The sequence below is a fragment of the Mesoplodon mirus genome (assembly GCF_964341445.2).
Source record: "Mesoplodon mirus genome assembly, chromosome: X".
NCBI lineage: Eukaryota > Metazoa > Chordata > Mammalia > Artiodactyla > Ziphiidae > Mesoplodon > Mesoplodon mirus.
The window spans coordinates 51432342-51452845 of record NC_138981.1 but is presented as its reverse complement, the minus strand read 5'-3'; the positions used below and the strand labels follow the sequence as shown (position 1 = coordinate 51452845).

At 39.0% G+C, this 20504-nt stretch overlaps 1 pseudogene across 1 annotated transcript in view; it reads right to left on the bottom strand.

Annotated features, from left to right (window-relative positions):
- LOC309796963 (Y-box-binding protein 3-like) overlaps nucleotides 1-16374 on the bottom strand; it is a 34072-nt pseudogene extending 17698 nt beyond the window's left edge. The window contains exon 1 of the transcript in view: nucleotides 16362-16374. The product of the transcript in view is annotated as a Y-box-binding protein 3-like (transcript). The remainder of the gene's footprint in view (nucleotides 1-16361) is intronic.
- Nucleotides 16375-20504: the final 4130 nt, after the last annotated feature.

Genomic DNA, 20504 nt, shown 5'->3' with positions numbered 1-20504 from the left:
GTCCAGTTTTCCCAGCACCACTTATTGAAGAGGCTGTTCTTTCTCCACTGTACATTCCTGCCTCCTTTATCAAAGATAAGTTGACCATATGTGCATGGGTTTATCTCTGGGCTTTCTATCCTGTTCCATTGATCTATCTTTCTGTTTTTATGCCAGTACCACACTGTCTTGATTACTGTAGCTTTGTAGTATAGTCTGAAGCATGATTCTTTTTGAATTATGGTTTTCTCATAGTATGTGACCATCAGTCGGATTGCTGGGCTGTATGGTAGTTCCATTTTTAGTTTTTTAAGGAAGCTCCATACTGTTCTCCATATTGGCTGTATAAATTTATATTCCCACTAACTGTGCAAGAGGGTTCCCTTTTCTCCACACCCTCTCCATCATTTATTGTTTGTAGATTTTTTTTTATTTAACTAAGATTTATTGTTCACATTTGTTGTCCTTGATCTTTTTTTTACAACTTTATTGGAGTATAATTGCTTCACAATGGTGTAGTAGCTTCTGCACTACAAAAAAGTGAATCAGTCATACATATACATCTGTTCCCATATCCCTTCCCTCTTGTGTCTCCCTCCCTCCCACCCTCCCTATCCCAGTCCTCCAGTCGGTCACAAAGCACTGAGCTGATCTCCCTGTGCTATGCGGCTGCTTCCCACTAGCTATCTGCCTTACGTTTGGTAGTGTATATATGTCCATGCCACTCTCTCACTTTGTCACAGCTTATCCTTACCCCTCCCCATTTCCTCAAGTCCATTCTCAAGTAGGTCTGTGTCTTTATTCCTGTTTTACCCCTAGGTTCTTCATGACTTTTTTTTTCTTTAATTCCATATATATGTGTTAGCATACGGTATTTGTCTTTCTCTTTCTGACTTACTTCACTCTGTTTGACAGACTCTAGGTCTATCCACCTCATTACAAAGAGCTCAATTTCGTTTCCTTTTATGGCTGAGTAGTATTCCATTGTGTATATGTGCCACATCTTCTTTATCCATTCATCTGATGATGGACACTTAGGTTGTTTCCAGCTCTGGGCTATTGTAAATAGAGCTGCAATGAACATTTTGGTACATGACTCTTTTTGAATTATGGTTTTCTCATGGTATATGCCTAGTAGTGGGATTGCTTCATCATATGATATTTCTATTTGTAGTTTTTTAAGGAACCTCCATACTGTTCACTATAGTAGGCTGTACCAATTCACATTCCCACCAGCAGTGCAAGAATGTCCCCATTTCTCCACACCCTCTCCAACATTTATTGTTTCTAGATTTTTTGATGATGGCCATTCTGACTGGTGTGATATGATATCTCATTGTAGATTTCATTTGCATTTCTCTAATGATTAATGATGTTGAGCATTCTTTCATGTGTTTGTTGGCAGTCTGTATATCTTCTTTGGAGAAATATCTATTTAGGTCTTCTGCTTGGTTTTGGATTGGGTTTTTGTTTCTTTGCTATTGAGCTGCCTGAACTGCTTATAAATTTTGGAGATTAATCCTTTGTCAGTTGCTTCATTTGCAAATATTTTCTCCCATTCTGAGGGTTGTCTTTTGGTCTTGATTATGGTTTCCTTACCTGTGCAAAAGCTTTGAAGTTTCACTAGGTCCCATTTGTTTATTTATGTTTTTATTTCCATTTCTCTAGGAAGTGGGTCAAATGGATCTTACTGTGATTTATGTCATAGAATGTTCTGCCTATGTTTTCCTCTAAGATTTTGATAGTTTCTGGCCTTACATTTAGGTCTTTAATCCATTTTGAGCTTATTTTTGTGTATGGTGTTAGGGAGTGATCTAATCTCATAATTTTATATGTACCTGTCCAGTTTTCCCAGCACCACTTATTGAAGAGGCTGTCCTTTCTCCACTGTATACTCCTGCCTCCTTTATCAAATATAAGGTGACCATATGTGTGTGGGTTTATCTCTGGGCTTCCTATTCTGTTCCATTGATCTATCTTTCTGTTTTTGTGCCAGAACCATACTGTCTTGTTTACAGTAGCTTTGTAGTATAGTTTGAAGTCTGGGAGCCTGATTCCTCTAGATCCGTGTTTTGTCCTCAAGGTTGCTTTGGCTATTTGGGTCTTTTGTGTTTCCATACAAATTGTGAAATTTTTTGTTCTAATTCTGTGAAAAATGGCAGTGGTTGTTTGATAGGGATTGCTTTGAATCTGTAGCTTCCTTTGATTAGTAGAGTCATTTTCACAATGTTGATTCTTCCAATCCAGAACATGGTATATTTCTGCATCTTTTTGTATCATCTTTAATTTCTTTCATCAGTTTCTTATAATTTTCTGCATACAGGATTTCGTGTCCTTAGGTAGGTTTATTCCTAGATATTTTATTCTTTTTGTTGCAATGGTAAATGGGAGTGTTTTATTGATTTCACTTTCAGATTTTTCATCATTAGTGTACAGGAATGCCAGAGATTTCTGTGCATTAATTTTGTATCCTGCTACTTTACCACATTCATTGATTAGCTCTAGTAGTTTTCTGGTAGCATCTTTAGGATTCTCTATGTATAGTATCATGTCATCTTCAAACAGTGACAGCTTTATTTCTTCTTTTCCGATTTTAATTCCTTTTATTTCCTTTTCTTCTCTGATTGCTGTGGCTAAAACTTCCAAAACTATGTTAAATAAGAGGGGTGAGAGTGGGCAACCTTGTCTTTTTCCTGATCATAGTGGAAATGGTTTTAGTTTTTCACCATTGAGGACGATGTCAGCTGTGGGTTTGTCATATATGGCCTTTATTATGTTGAGGAAACTTCCCTCTATGCCTACTTTATGCAGGATTTCTATCATAAATGCATGTTGAATTTTGTCGAAAGATTTCTCTGCATCTATTGAGATGATCATATGGTTTTTCTCCTTCAATTAGTTAATATGGTTTATCACGTTGATTGATTTGCATATATTGAAGAATCCTTTCATTCCTGGAATAAACCCCACTTGATCATGGTGTATGATCCTTTTAATGTGCTGTTGGATTCTGTTTGCTAGTATTTTGTTGAGGATTTTTGCATCTATGTTCATCAGTGATATTGGCCTGTAGTTTTCTTTCGTTGTGACATTCTTCTCTGGTTTTGGTATCAAGGTGATGGTGGCCTCGTAGAATGAGTTTGGGAGTGCTCCTCCCTCTGCTATACTTTGGAAGACTTTGAGAAGGATAGGTGTTAGCTCTTCTCTAAATGTTTGATAGAATTCTCCTGTGAAGCCATCTGGTCCTGGGCTTTTGTTTGATGGAAGATTTTTAATCACAGTTTCAATTTCAGTGCTTGTGATTGGTCTGTTCATATTTTCTATTTCTTCCTGATTCAGTCTTGGCAGGTTGTGCATTTCTAAGAATTTGTCCATTTCTTCCAGGTTGTCCATTTTATTGGCATAGAGTTGCTTATAGTAATCTCTCATGATCTTTTGTATTTCTGCAGTGTCAGTTGTTACTTCTCCTTTTTCATTTGTAATTCTATTGATTTGAGTCTTCTCCCTTTTTTTCTTGATGAGTCTGGCTAATGGTTTATCAATCTTGTTTATCTTGTCAAAGAACCAGCTTTTAGTTTTATTGATCTTTGCTATCGTTTCCTTCTTTTGTTTTTCATTTATTTCTGGTCTGATTTTTATGATTTCTTTCCTTCTGCTAACGTTGGGGTGTTTTTGTTCTTCTTTCTATAATTGCTTTAGGTACAAGGTTAGGTTGTTTATTCGAGATGTTTCCTGTTTTTTAAGGTGGGATTTTTTTGCTATAAACTTCCCTCTTAAAACTGATTTTGCTGCATACCATAGGATTTGGGTTATCGTGTCTCCATTTTCATATGTTTCTAGGTATTTTTTTTTAAAATTTCCTCTTTGATTTATTCAGTGGTCACTTCGTTATTAAGTTGTGTATTGTTTAGTCTCTATGTGTTTGTATTTTTTCCACATTTTTCCCTATAATTGTTATCTAGTCTCATAGAGTTGTGGTCATGAAAGATACTTGATAAGGTTTTAATTTTCTTAAATTTACCAATTTAAGATTTGTGACACAAGGTATGACCTATCCTGAAGAATGTTCCATGAGCACTTGAGAAGAAAGTGTTTTCTGCTGTTCTGGTGTGGAATGTACTATAAATACCAAATAAGTCTCTCTTGTTTAATGTATTATTTAAAGCTTGTGTTTCCTTATTTAAGTTCATTTTGGATGATCTGTCCATTGGTGAAAGTGAGGTCTTACAGTCCCATACTATTGCGTTACTGTTGATTTAACATTTTACGGCTGTTAGCATTTGCCTTATGTATTGAGGTGCTCCTATATTAGGTGCATAAATACTTACAATTGTTATATCTTCTTCTTGGATGGATCCCTTGATCTCTTTGTAGTGTCCTTCTTTGTGTCCTGTAATAGTCTTTATTTTAAAGTCTATTTTGTCTGATATAAGAATTGCTACTCCAGCTTTCTTTGAATTTCTATTTGCATGGAATATCTTTTTCCATCTCCTCACATTCAGTCTGTATGTGTCCCTAGGTCTGAAGTGGGTCTCTTGTTGACAGCATATACATGGTTCTTGTTTTTGCATCCATTTTGCCAGTGTTTGTCTTTTGGTTGGAGAATTTATTTCTTTTACATTTAATGGAATAATCAGTATGTACGTCCCTATTACCATTTTCTTAATTATTTGGGGTTTTATATTGTAGGTCTTTTCCTTCTCTTGTGTTTCTGCCTGGCGGCGTTCCTTTAATATTTGTTGTAAAACTTGTTTGGTGGTGCTGAATTCTCTTAACTTTTGCTTGCCCATAAAGCTTTTAATTTCTCATCGAATCTGAATGACATCCTTGCTGGGTAGAGTAATCTTTATTGTAGTTTTTTTTTTCCTTTCATCACGTTAAATATGTCCTGCCACTACCTTCCAGCTTGCAGAGGTTCTGCTGAAAGATCAGCTGTTAACCTTACGTGGATTCTATTGTATATTATTTGCTGCTTTTAATATTTTTTCTTTGTATTTTAGTTTTTTAAAATTAATCTATTTATTTATTTATTTTTGGCTGTATTGGGTATTTGTTGCTGTGTGCAGGCTTTCACTAGTTGTGGTAAGCAGGGGCTGCTCTTCTTTGTGGAGCATGGGCTTCTCATTGTGGTGGCTTCTCTTGTTGTGGAGCATGGCATTTAGGTGCATGGGCTTTAGTAGTTGTGTCTCACGGGCTCCAGAGCTAGGGTCAGTAATTGTAGTGCAGTGTCTTAGCTGCTCTGTGGCATGTGGGATCCTCCCAGACCAGGGCTCAAACCCATGGCCCCTGCATTGGTAGGTGGATTCATAAACATTGTGCCTCCAGGGAAGCCCTGTATTTAATTTTTGAAAGTTTTATTAATATGTGTCTTGGCATGTTTTCCCTTGGATTTATCCTGTATGGGACTCTGTGCTTCCTGGATTGATTGACTATTTCCTTTCCCATATTAGGGAAGTTTTCTACTATAATCTCTTCAAATATTTTCTCAGTCCCTTTTTTTTCTCTTCGTCTTTTGGAACCCCTATAATTCGAATATTGTTGTGTTTAATGTTGTCCCAGAAGTCTGAGACTGTCCTCAGTTCTTTTCATTCTTTTTTCTGTATTGTGCTCTGCAGTAATTATTTCCACTATTTTATCTTCCAGGTCACTTACCCATTTTTCTGCCTGTGTTATTCTGCTATTGATGCCTTCTAGAGAATTTTTAATTTCATTTATTGTGTTGTTCATCATTGTTTGTTTTCTCTTTAGTTCTTCTAGATCTGTGTTTAAACATTTCTTTTATTTTCTCCATTCTATTTTGAAGATTTTGGATCATCTTTACTATCATTACTCTGAATTCTTTTTCAGGTAGACTGCCTATTTCCTCCTCATTTGTTTGGTCTGGTGGGTTTGTACCTTGGTCCTTCATCTGCTGTATATTTTTCTGTCTTCTCATTTGCTTAACTTACTGAGTTTGGGGTCTCCTTTTCTCAGGCTGCAGGTTTGTGGTCCCCGTTGCTTTTGGTGTCTGCCCCCAGTGGTTAATGTTGGCTCAGTGTGTGGCATAAGCTTCTTCATAGAGGGGATTGGTTCCTGTGTTCTGGTGGATGAGGCTGGATCTTGTCTCTCTGGTGGGCAGGACTGTGTCTGGTTGTGTGTTTTGGGGTGTCTGTGAACTTAGTATGATTTTAGGCAGTCTGTCTGCTAATGGGTGGGGTTGTGTTCCTATCCTGCTAGTTGTTTGGCTTGTGCTGTGCAACACAGGAGCTTGCTGGTCATTGAGTGGAGCCGGGTCTTAGTGTTGAGATGGAGATCTCTGGGAGAGCTCACGCCAATTGATATTCTGTGGGTCCAAAGGTCTCTGGTGGTCCAATGTCCTGACCTTGACTCTCCCACCTCAGAGGTTCAGGCCTGATACCAGCTGGAGCACGAACACTGTGTCAGCCACATGGCAAGTGCCCAGGGAGCTGGCTTAGATTGCAGGGCACTCTTGGGATGCTCACAAGGATGCAGTCACACACCTACTTTCCACTCAGGGATCCTTTCATTTGCTGTCTTCCTTTGGCAAGTAAAAAGACCTGTAATGGCAATTTCAAAGGTGGATGGTGACACTTTGCACCTGGGACAGTCGTTCTTCCAAATAGTGGGAAAATGGTCCTCAGCCAAGTGTTGTTGCTGGTGCCGAAGACGACAGAGACAGTATTTATTTATTTTATGGCTGAAAACTAGTAGATTTTGACCACCTTCCTCTAAATTCCACACACTCCACCACTTGCCTCTGGAATCACAAATATGATCTCTATTTCTATGAGTATATAAATGTGATCATAGAGTGTTTGTCTTTTCCTGTGTGATTTATTTCATTTGGTATAGTGCCGTCAGTATTCATCAGTATTATGTGTGCTTCTGTGTGTGTACATGTATATATGTGTGTGTATATATATATATATATATATATATATATATTTATATATATCATAACTTGTTTTTTTATCATCTTTATTGGAGTATAATTGCTTTACATTGTTCTGTTAGTTTCTGCTGTATAACAAAGTGAATCAGCTATGCATATACATATATCCTCAGTTCCCCTCCTGCTTGTGTGATATATATATTAATATAATATATATAATATAATATATGTAATATATAATATATATTATATTATATATATTATATTTATAAATGTATTATATTATATATCTATATAATATTATATATATATATATATATATATATATATATATATATATATATATATACACACACACATACATACACACACCATAACTTCTTTATGCATTTATCCACTGATGGCAACTCAGGTTTTTTCCATGTCTTTGCTTTTGTCAATAATGCTGCTCTGAAAGTTGTGGTGCAGCTATCTTTTCCATTTATTTTTTCCATTACCTTCATTTACATTACCAGTAGTGAAACTGCGAATCACATGGTAGTTCTATTTTTAATATTTTGGGGATCCTCTATACTGTTATTCATAGGGGCTGTACCAGTTAAGAATCCTACCAACAGTGCAGAAGTCTTCCCTCCAAATCTTAGCCAGAATTTCTTATCACTTGTGTTTTGATGATAGCCATACTAACAGGTGGGAAGTGATACCTCATTGTGATTATGAGTTCCACTTTCCTAATGTTGAGCATCTTTTCATGTACCTGTTGGCTATTCATATATCATCTTGGGAAAAATATCTATTCAGGGTTTTAGCCAATTTGTAAATTAGATTATGTTTCCTTTTGCTATTGACTTGTGTGTGTTCTTTATATATTCTGGATACTAACCACTGGTCAGATATATGGTTTGCAAAATGTTTCTCAAATACCCTAGTTTGCCTTTTCTCATTTTTGAGTTGTTACTTTTGCTGTGCAGAAGCATTTTAGTTTGAGGTAGCTCTGCTTGTTTACTTTTAATTTTGTTGCTTGTGCTTAGGCATCATACCCAAAAACGTCATTGCCAAGACATGCCAAGGAATGTTTTTTTTTACTATGTTTTCTTCCAGGAGTTTTAATGTTTCAGGTCTTATACTTAAGTTTTTAATCCATTTCAAGTTAATTTTTGTGTATGCTGTAAGATAGGGATCTAGTTTCATTCTTTTACATGTTAAGATCTAGTTTTCCTAACATGTATTGAAGAGACTGTCTTTTCTCCATTGAGAATTCTTGTCTCACTTGTAAGAGTATTAGTCGACCACATATGCTTGGCTTCATTCCTGGGCTCTGGATTCTGTTCCACTGATTTATTTGTCTTTTTTTTTATACCAGTATGATACTGTTTTGATCACTATAGCTTTATAATTTAGCTTGAAATCAGGAAGTGTTGTGCCTCCTTATTTGTCCTTCATTTTCTGGGCTGCTTTTGCCACTTGGGGTCTTTTCTGGATCCATATAAATTTTAGGAGTGTTTTTTCTTCTTCTGTAAAGAATGCCATTAGAGTTGTGAGAAGGGTTGCATTGGCTTTTGGTAGTATTGACATGTTAGCAACGTTAATTCTTCCAATCCATGAACACAGGATACCTTTCCATTTATTTGTGTCTTCTTTCATATCTTTCATCAATGTCTTATAATTTTCAGTGTAGAGGTCTTTCGTCTCCTTGGTGAAGTTTATTCCTAAGTATTTGTTGTTTTGATATTATTGTAAATAGATCGTTTTCTTAATTTCTTTTTCCAATGACTTGTTGTTAGTATATAGAAATGTTGCTGATTTTTTTGTATGTTAATTTTGTGCTCTGCAACTTTATGGAATTTGTTGATAAGATCTAACAGAGTTTTTGTGTAGTCCTTGGGATGCTCTGTATATAAAACCATATCATCAGCAAACAGAGGCAAATTTACTTCTTCCTTTCCCTTCTGATTACTTTTATTTCTTTTTCTTGCCTTCTTGCCCTCACAAGGACTTCCAGTACTGTTGTCTAGGAGTGGTGAGAGTGAGCACCCTTGTCTTGATTCCTGACCTTACAGGAAAAGCTTTCAGTCTTTCTCTATTTAGTTTAATGTTAGCTGTGGTTTATCATATATGGCCTTTATTATGTAAGGTACATTCCTTTTATACCTAAATTTTTGAGATTTTAGTCATGAACAAGTGATAAATTTCCTCAAATGTTTTTTTCAGTGTCTATTGAGATATCATATGATTTTTTACTCTCATTCTCTTAGGGTGATTTATCACATTGATTGATTTGCAAAAGTTGAATCATCCTTGCATCTCAGGTATAAATTGCACCTGATCATGGTGATTGATCCTTTGAATGTGCTGCTGAATTTAGTTTGCTACTATTTCATTGAAAATTTTTGCATCTATACTGATCAGGAATTTTGCTCTGCAGTTTTCTGGTGGTGTCTTTTTCTGTCTTTGGTCACAGGGTAATGTTGTCCCTGTAAAATGAGTTTGGGCAAGTGCCCTCCTCTTCAATTTTTTTGGAAGAATTTGAGAGAGGTTGCTTTAATTCTTCTTTAAGTGTTTAGTAAAATTCACCCATGATGCCATATGGTCCTGTGCTTCTCATTACTGTTAGATTTTTTTTTTTTTACTGTTTCAATCTCCTTACCAGTAATTGGTCTATTCAGACATGCTGTTTCTTCCTGACCCAGTCTTTGTGGAGTGTATGTTTCCAACTTTTTTTTTTCCATTTCCTCTAGGTTGCCCAGTTTTTTTGGTATGCAGTTGTTCATGGTAACCTTTAATCATCCTTGGTATTTCTGTGGCATCAGTTTTACTGTGTACTTTTTCATTTGTAATTTTTTTGATTGGGTCTCCTCTCTTTTTTCTTGGTGAATCTGGCAAAAGTTTTGTCAATTTTCTGTATCTTTTCAAAGAACCAATTCTTAGTTTGGTTACTCTTTTCTATTGGTTTCCTTTTTTTATTTTATTTAATTTCTTCTCTGATCTTAATTATTTTATTTCTTCTGTTAATATTAGGCCCACTTTGTTCATTTTGTTTGTTTGTTTGTTTTACTTAAGTTGTACAGTTAAATTATTTATTTGGTGTTTCTCTTGCTTCTTAATGTAGGCATTTATTGCTATAAACTTCCCCTCAGAACTGCTATTGCTGTATCCCATAACTTTTGTTATGTTCTGTTTCCCTTTTTGTTTGTCTCAAGATACTTTTTTATTTCCATTTTAATTTCTTCTTTATGCCACTGGTTGTTTGGGAGAGTGTAGTTTAAAGTTCCATGTGTGTGAATTTTCCAGTTCTCCTTTTTCTATTGGTTTCAAGTTTATTGGCATCATGGACTGAGAATATACTTGGTATGATAGTAAAATCTTGAATTTGGTAAGACTTGTTTTATGACCTATTCTATGTTTATGGTCTATTCTAGAAAATGTTCCATGTGCCCTTGAGAAGTATGTACAGAGTACTGTGTCAGAGAGAATGTTCTGTGTATGTTTGTTAGGGCTATTTAGTCTATTTAGATTTTCAAATCTGCTGTTTCCTAAATTGTTTTGTCTGGATGTTTTGTCCATTGTTGAGAGTGGGGTATTAAAGTCCCTAACTAATATTGTATTGTTGTTTATTTCTCCTTTTAGCTCTGTTACTTTTTGCTTGATGTATTTAGGCGCTCCAAAATAAGGGCATTAACACTTAAAACTCTTATAACTTCTATATGTATAGACGCCTTCATAATTATGTAATGACCTTCTTTGTCTATATTTCCTTTTATTCAATTAAAATCCTTTGTTTTTCTAATATATGTATAGCTTCTCCCCCTTTTTTTTTTTCGGTATGCAGGCCTCTCACTGTTGTGGCCTCTTCCATTGCAGAGCAACAGGCTCCAGACAGGCAGGCTCAGTGTCCATGGCTCATGGGCCTAGCCACTCCGTGGCATGTGGGATCTTCCTGGACCGGGGCATGAACCCGTATCCCATGCAACGGCAGGCAGACTCTCAACCACCGTGTCACCAGGGAAGCCCTATTTCTTTAATTTTGTATCTATATGAATGATGGATAAAATAAAGTCAAGGACTTTTAGTTGCTTCTCAAGGGCTACACATAACATCCTGAGCCATATCCTCGTGTCATTTGGTGGATACTAAAATCCCCACCAGGTGGAAGAAGTTAAGTGCATGAGGACCACCGGCATGTAGACCTCACACCAGATGGAGCCAGAAGGTTGAAAATTGAGATTTCTGAAATACAACCCTGTTATCTCACCATGAACCAGTCAGAAAATTATGCACAAGCTGATCATGCACCCCATGACCCTCTCCTTCACACTGTCTTAGAAAAACACTTCCCAGAAAGCCACTGGGGGTTTGGGTCTTTTGAGCATGCTCTCAACAGGAGCCCACTCTCCTTGCTTGGTGCCTTGCAATAAATACTGTACATTCCTTCACCACAACCCAGGTGTCATTAGACTGGCTTTGCTACACACTTAGCGAGTAGACCCAAGTTTCGTTCGGTAAAATTTTGTTGACCCACATGGGATTTTCACCCCCAGTGGGAATCTCACCAAGGCACATTTTCCCCAGCCTGTGGTGGAACTCAGATCCTGTCCAGCAGTTGCCTGAATGCCTTTGTCTTAGGGAGAGCCTTGAGCATGCTTGCCACTGAGTGGGTATCACAGGCCCATGGCAATTTCAGTTCCATGGTGAATGAAGCAAGGCTCTTGTCCTGGCCTGGTCTGTGAGGTGTCTCTGGTAAGTGGCAGTACCTTGTGCTTGACAACACAAGGACATTCTTCCCTACTGCATTGCCTTTGTCGGAATTTTCCTTTCTTGGGCAAAAGGCATAGGATTTGGTCATCTGGTTTTGAGTGGAATGCTGATTTAATTGCGTATTCCCTTCTGGGTTGAGGAGTCCTGCATCCATGCCACACCACCTGAGTGGGAATTGGGAAACACCCCTAAAGTGTCGTCTACACCCCAGTCTGGAACAGCTGGTAGGAAACTTTCAATTCCTGTGCTAAGGAACTGCAACCCAGGGAGGCTTCCAGATACTGATCTACCTGGTTCTGGTCTGTCTGTTTCCAGTAACACCAACCATGTAAAATAAAAATAGGAAATAAGAGCTCTATTCCCCTATCATGTATTTTTAAAAGGTGGAAAATTTTAAGCCATGCTGCTAATATTTTTCTAACTGCATGTGGTCACAATATTTTTAAGTCTGTAGAAAATAATATGGCCAAGATAAAACTCTTTTAATATTCCCAAACTGGTGATTTATTTTTGCATATGCAGTTAGTGAAAGCTGGCTTCATAACTTTTCTTTTCAATATTCTGACTTTGAGAGAAGAAAATTATTCCTAAGAGAAATCTTGAAGTTAATTACTCTTATCAGGTCCTTGAAATGAAAACACAGTCCACATTGACTGAGGCTACAGCCTTGGTTTAATTACTTCAATCTGAAACTAAAGGAAAAGAGGGGAAAAAAGAGGCCTTTTTAAACTCAAGCGAGTAAGGTTAATTTATTTCAAAGTTTATTTATAAACCAATAACTTTTATATTATAATATCTAATTCATGACTACATTTTAAAATAAAGCTATGAAATCTCTGTTTCTGTGTGTCTTTATGTGAAAACTAATTTGTAAATGATCTCTATTTAATTGGATTAGAGGAAATTAATTGCTTATATAAATTCTCAGAAGTAAAAAGGTAACTAACCTGAATGAATTGCAGCTTCATGTGGTCTGGGGAATATTCAGTATTTAATGAATGTCTGGTATTAAAGTGAATTTAAGTTTGTTGGTTTAATTAATACAGGCATGCCTTTAGAGTTATCAACATTAAGTACAGTATTTTTATTGTATCTAGGTTTACTGAAAGTCAAATAATTTCATAGTATATCTGTTGCAAAATTTGTCAACAAGAAAAATTAAGTTGGCATGATGATATTGTCATAAGTAATGAAATAGATATCAATGGGATAGAATCTTTTAGGTGAACTCTTTAAGAATAACTATGTTTTAGGTTTCCAGATTTTTGGTATCTTGAAACTTTGGAGTTTTACTTAATTATATTTAAATGATGGGAATTCTTTGAATATCCAGATCATTTCAAATAAGAGAAAATACTGGAACTTTACTTGCTAAATCAGTCTAAGTTTACCTACCTTTGTCCTACTAGAGAAAAACTAAGGATGTTTGGGTTTATTAGGCACACACTAGGTCTTTTGCTACATTGGAGAAATAAATTATGCTCTGAACAAAATGTATGTTTTTGGAGAACATAATTAGGGAATATGTTCATAAGTTTTCCAATCAAAAAATCCTGGTAAGACAAACAGTTCACAATTGCTTGTTTCTTGGCTATCACTAGATATTAAAGCTTTTAAGAGTTAAAAAATTGCAATATACATGAAATTAAAGCTACTAGAAATAATAAGGGAGACATTTCAGTATGTAAAGAAAGTAGGATATATGTTGTCAGTAAGAGATGTTATGAAGAATGGAGAAATATTTGTTAAGGGAAAAGAAAGTAATATTGTCCTGAAGCTGGCTACTTCTAAATGGTAAAGAAAATAAGGGACAAACTAAGATGGATACAGCGTTGTGGAACGTTTGTGGACAATGAACCTTGAGAAAAGAGTTTTGTGCATGCTCAGGACTGGTTAAGATTAGATACAATTTAATTAATAAATAAGTTTTATTATTAAAAGTAAGCTGGTGCAGGACTGGAGTTTAATTTTCTCTCTCTGCTAAGTGAACAAAGTTTTCTTGAAATATTGAGAACTTTCTCTATTGCTTTTGAAATCTTTTATTGTCACTTTGGTCAAGCAAATAAGTATGATTTCACAGTAACCTATGATCTTATTTGACCAGGTGTTTTAAAAATTTTTTGATGTTTTTAACAAACTTCCTCAGGATTAAATTATAATCAAAGTTCCATTGACATATAGGTAAATTTGGGATGCTTCAGAGGACTCCTGAGGCATCCCAGATAGAAATATTAAACTAATTAAGATTATTTGTTATGTTAAATTACATGGGAAACATTGTCATATGAGCGGTGGGTGATAAATAATCTAAGGTTATACTCTAAGAGTAAATGTCAGTGATAAAAATGTTCTAGAAGTTATTTTAAAATTTCAAAAATTGGATGTGTCCTGGTATAATACTATCAGTCATAAATCTAGTTATTATCATAAAATGTTGTATGTCACAGCAACTTGAATACATTTCTTTTTCAAACACATTGCAATCAGATCTTTAACAATGCCTTTTGTCATTCATAGAGAGTTATGTGTTTCACTCTCAGACTTTTGCAAAAATGTTTCATCTTCAAGAAGATTCATAGAAAAGACCTTTTGACAAGTACAGGTTTCTGATAAATATTAGGTCATACTGCTGAACTGGGTAAGAAATTTTAAAATTCTAATGGAAACCCTGATGGTTTCATAAAACTGCTAACCAAAGATGAAGATCAACGATTAGTTATATAGGACTGAGTGAACTGATGGATAAGATTATAAGTTTAAGGTTTTTGTCTGAAATATTACTGGCTTTTATCTATTTTTCCAGATATAAGGAAGCCTTGCCACTTAAGCTAATTATGACTTCCAGCAACTTTGTAAATTGCACCTTTGTAAATAGAATTGAAACAGTTATCTTTTACCTCTAACTAATGCCCCGAGAAATGGGAAACTCTTAGGTTCCCAGAAGCCTTTTCAGATGAATAATATCCTGACAGTTGCAAAAATATCAAGGTGTTTTGGGGATCTCGAGAAAAAATTATTTCACTCAAACCCAAAGATATCACAGGCAGAATCTGTGGCACGTCCTTGGCATAACATTCCTAGCCTTGAGAAGCTCTTGAAACGTTTCATTTGATATTCTTTATAGAACATTCAGCATAGTCAATTAAACAAACAAACCTATGAGATCAATTAACCAGACTTATTTTGCAAACAAGTTAGTCTTAATGTGGCAATATTAGATATAACTGAGGGTAATTATAGAGTGAAAATGATAATGCTTCTGTGGATATTAAATTCTAGGTTTGTAAATTGAGGTCTGCATTACTGCCTAAGACTCACTTCCCGGATAGCACCATGTTGCTATATTAAATTATTTTAAAATTTACTTGAATTATTAAAAGGACACTCTCAGTTTGTCTCTTAAGTTTATCACGGCAATCTGTCTTTGTATGAAAACACTTGCTCCAAGACCTGCAAACAGGGGATTATGCATACTGGAAAAAGACAACATTTAAAGGTCTGTCTCCAATCTAGATAAAATAATTTTTGTCAGGTACTCTTAAGTAGCTCATGCACAGTGAAACTAATGGAATTGACACTTGAACTCATCTTTCCTACTAAGGAAGAACCATCAAACTGGAATGGTCTATAAAAGGACTGCTGTACACAAACAATACTCACAAAGGATGAAAATATGACAACAGGGGTAGACAGCTGACTCAAGAATCCAGGCCAAGATGGTAACACCATTCCTACAAATTTATCTGAACTGTTTACCAAATGATTGTCTCCCTATCAAAATAGAAAGATTGTGTTACTTCTAAAACTACACTTAACCACATTATCAGGATAAAAAGAGAACTGTCTGGTGAAGTTGACACAGATCAGAACTACTCATTGTATGTATCAGTTCTCCCTTTAATCCTATTGCTAAAAGCACATGTAAAATATTCGTGTGACATTTCCAAAAAATGATAAAATATATAGCCTATACAATATTTACTCATAAACATACCTATGATATGGTTTGTTATGATGTATTAATTTTTCACACAAAGTAGATAAGAGGAAAGGATGTGGAACAAGGAATGATGATCTTGCTCTGAAGGACAAATAAAGGAAAAGCATTTGAAGAAACTAGGCAAGGAGATGTTGGCACACCTGGGCAAAGTAGGGGACATTTAATCACTAGGAATAGAGCCTTCTGGAACACAAATTTTTTCACACAATTGAAACTGGAGCCTAGTGGCAGACACAAAACATGTGTCATCTCAGAGGCTTCAAAACTGAACGCTTTGAGAGAGTCTTTCTTTCGAAGTTCAACACAAGCAGAGTCATCAGACCCAGTGGCAGCCAGTGCCTTCTCCACCTATATACCATGAAGACAGTCCTAAGGAACCAGATACCTTTATTCAGAGCTTTCGTCACCAAGTTTCCTGAAAGGGCTCCTTCAGTGACCAGAAGCTATCCCTCGTGTGGGACGCATGGAGCGATTACCTCTAAAACTTGCAAAATCCAGACACTCTAACACTTAAGTCTTTGGAGCTGGAGTGAAGCTAATAAAGTGGGCTCAAGTCCCATGGGCAAAAAGAAGCTCATGCCTCTCAACAGAGGGCATGTTGAAACGTGTCGCTCCTAGAAGGAGTGCATAAGTCCGTTACGAGTTATAGGAAAGAAACGTGATGCAGGGTGATACAAATCCCTGGATTGGTCCCCTACTGAAAGTGTCATGCACTGGGTGGTTTCTTCTACGTACCTGAATCCCCCATGTCGGTAACCGCCCAGTGCCCCTGCACCTGGCTGGGTGTGTGAAGCCACGTGTTTGGCAAAACCTTACTGATGGCCTGGCAAATGTGTCCCCCTTAAGGGAAATGGGTATGGGCCCTTCAAGGTAGGTGAAAGCAATGTTAGGCATCTGGCCTTTTCTGGATTTGGAGCTTAGCTACAGAGTTCCATACAGGGAGCCAATTATTTGGGAGACCTGGAAATAGCACTTTCACAGAGGTGCGTTCGTGCTGCCCCGAGCTCTGTGTTCCATATGCGAAATGGAGTAAAAGAACCCTTGTGCAGAAAGCACAGCCAGGCTCATTCCCCAGATGGGATGTGCACGTGCAAGTGACGAGCTGGATGAAAGCAGTGTGATATCCACGATTCTTTCAGGATTGGCTAGTTCTTATCCAGCTTTTTCAAAGCAGGTTCTGGAAGGTTCGCACTCCTTTTCCCAACACGCCAACCACCAGTTCATTCAAACACTGCTATGCTCCGTGTTTCTTAAGGAATGACAGCCTTTCAAACCACATAGGAAGGTAGTTTCTCACAGTGTAAATACGATGTGTACCTGACAGGCTAGATGAAGAAAATTTCATATGCAGATTTCATTCAGTATATAGGGAACTGGAACCAAGTCGGGCGAGCACATGGTATCATTTGTTACAGACATCCTCTGGCACTGTGTTGCACTGGCTCCCTTAAAACCCTTTGCTCACATAGAGGCATCTAAAGAGAATAGGAGGAAACAGCAGGTTGACGCATATCACAAATAAGCCTGGCCGATTTCCAATATGAAGCCCTGTGGAGACAGATGGTTCTGCAACCGTTTCCCCAGAAAGGGTTCCTTCAACAATAGAAGGTCACACCAAGTGCAGTGACACCTGCGGTGATGAGTGGTGTGAATTAAAAACCTATAATTTATATATGCTTCTTGGAGGTGGAGCTTAGCGAAGGGTGCTCCAGGGGACGGGAGGAGAAAGCCTTCCAAAAGCAAGTTTGAAGATGCTACTCCTACAAGGAAGGCAGGGATTGGTTCATTGCTGTGTGCGGGAAAGAAATCCTGGGTTCGTGTTTGTTCCTTGAGTGCAGGAAGTCCTTATTGGCTGAAGCTTGAGTTGACTTGTGTTCACACAAAGTGGTTACAATCACAGGAGGGAACATAGAAAACTCTTCTTGGCACTGTGTCTTCAAGTCCATTGCAAAGGAGGCCTTTCCTATGGCATGAGAAAACAGTTTCTCCCTGTTCAAAAATGCATAAGACTGAGGTGGGCCGGACGGAAGCAATGGTATACCATGTTGCTTTCTGTGCAGGAAACACATAGGTTAAGGGTCTAGAATGTAGTGAAACCTATTGGAGAACTGTGCTACCCGGTTTCCACAAGGGCTCCCATAAGCCGTGCTGAGTGCTCGGTTCTGAAGCCCACAGGGAGCAAAAGATCTTTTAAGGCACGTGGCCACATGCTGCTTGCCCACCTCGGCAAAGAATGTTACTTTCTCTGTGTTGGTGGATGTCCAGTGTGGAACACAATTTCGTTCACTCCTTGAGCCCTGAGCCTACTGGCAGAGACAAAACCTGGGTCATTTCAGAGGATTCTCCACCGAGCTTTTGGAGAGGTGCCTGCTTTTGAATTGGAGCTTCCCACAAGCAGGGACCTCAGGCCCACGGGCAGCTTGTGCTTTCTCCACCCGCATATCCTGAAGACTGTCATAAGGAACGGGATCCATTTGATGTCAGCTCTTGGCACCAAGTTTTCCTGACAATGCTCCTTCAGTGATCTGAAACTATCCCTCGTGTAGGACGCGTGGACTGATTGCTTTCAAACCTTGCAAACCCAGACATTGTAACTCTTAGGTCTTTGGAAGCTGAGTGAAGCTAACAATGTGGGCTCAAGCCGCATGGGCAAACAGAGGCTCATGCCTCTCAACAGAGGGCATGTTGAAATGTGTTGCTCCTAGAAGTATTGAAGAAGTCCATTAAGAACCATAGGAGTGAAACGTGATGCAGGCTGATAGAAATCCCTGTAGCGGTCCCATATTGAAAGTGTCATGCACGGGGTGGGTTCATCTACATACCCGAAGCCCACGTATCCCTAACCGACATATGACCCTGCTCCAGGCTAGACATGGTGAACCCACGTGTTTGGCAAAACCTTACAGACAGCCTGGCAAATATGTCCCCGAAATGCGAATGCTTATGTGTCCTTCAAGTTTGCTGAAAGGAATCGATGGAAGATGAATTATCTGCAGTTGTGTGACAATGGCAGTTTTGAGGAAAAAAAGAAGTTGAGGGAACCCCTCCAGTTTCTAAGTTGGAATTAGGCCAACTCCACTTGGTTTCGGGACCCGGTTTGGGGAAAAAAAAGATGCTCAGAGTCTGAAAGCTCGTGACGCAAAGCTGCTGAACGAGGACCAGGATCCGAGGGGACGTACCCACACCTCCAGAGGCAGCGAGCAGGCAGCGGCTCCAGGGAGCTCAGCAGAAAGTAAATCTCGGAAGATGGCGGAAGAGTAAGACGCGGAGATCACCTTCCTCCCCACAGATACATCAGAAATTCATCTACACGTGGAACAACTCCTACAGAACACCTACTGAACGCTGACAGAAGAACTCAGACCCCCCAAAAGGCAAGAAACTCCCCACATATCTGGGTAGGGCAAAAGAAAAAAAGAATAAACAGAGACAATAGGATAGGGATGGGACCTGCACCAGTGGGAGGGAGCCGTGAAGGAGGAAAAGTTTCCACACACTACAAGCCCCTTCGCGGGCGGAGACTGCAGGTGGCAGAGGGGGAAGCTTCGGAGTAGTGGAGGAGAGCACAGCAACAGGGGTGTGGAGGGCAAAGCGGAGAGATTCCGGCACAGAGGATTGGTGCCCTCAGGCACACACCAGCCCGAGAGGTTTGTCTGCTTGGCCGCCAGGGGTGGGCGGGGCTGGGAGCTGAGGCTTGGGTATCGGCTTTCAGTCAGAGTGCAGGGAGAGGACTGGGGCTGGCGGCAGGAAGAGAGCCTGAAGGGGTTAGTGCACCACGTCTAGCCCGGAGGGAGTGCAGGGAAAGGGTCTGGAGCTGCCGAAGAGGCAAGAGACTTTTTTCCCTTTTGTTTCCTGGTGCGCGAGGAGAGGGCATTAAGAGGGCTGCTTCGGGAAGTGCTGGAGACAGGCGCGAGCCGTGGCTAAAGGCGCAGACCTCGGAGACGGTAGTGGGACGCTGGGGCTGCTGCTGCCGCCACCGCTGCGGGGCCTGTGTGTGAGTGCAGGTCACTGTCCGCCCCGCCTTCCGGGGGGCCTGTGCACCCCGCCACTGCCGGGGTACCGGGACCCGGGGACGGCTTTCACGGGAAAGCGCACAGAGCGCCTCGGGCTGCTGCAACGTCATGCTGGCCTCTGCCGCTGCAGGCCCGCCCCACACTGCACGCCCCTCCCTCCACTCTGCCTGAGTGAGCCAGAGCCCCCGAATCAGCGGCTCCTTTAAATCCGTCCTGTCTGAGCAAAGAATGGACGCCCTCCGGCAACCTACGCACAGAGGCGGGGCCAGGTCCAAGGCTGAGACCCGGGAGCTGTGAGAGCAGAGACAGGGAAATCTCTCTGTGCAGCCTCGGAGGCAGCGGATTAAAGCTCCACGGTCCATTTGATGTGCCCTGCAACTGTGGAGTGCATAAATGGACAGCAAATCATCCCAAATTGAGGAAGTGGACTTTGAGGACAAGATTTAAGACTTTCCCCCTTTTTCCTCTTTTTACAACGAATTATCCCAAATTAAGGAGGTGGACTTAGAGAGCAAGATTTCAGACTTCTCGCCCTTTTCCTCTTTTTACAACGAATTATCCCAAATTGAGGAGGTGGACTTGGAGAGCAAGATTTTTGATTCTTCCCCCTGATCTCTTTTTGTGAATATGTATGTGTAATCTGTGTAAGATTCTCTCTGTATAGCTTTGCTTCCACCATATGTCCCAGGGTTCTATCTGTCCGTATTTTTTTCAATAATTACTTTTTAATTTTAATAACGCTACTATATTTCGTACTTTATTCTATTTTACTTTACCCACTCTTTCTTTTTTTCCTACCTTCCCTTCCTCCCTGACTCCCTCTGCTCCACCTTTCCTTCTTTCTTTTCCTTTCCTCCCTCCTTCT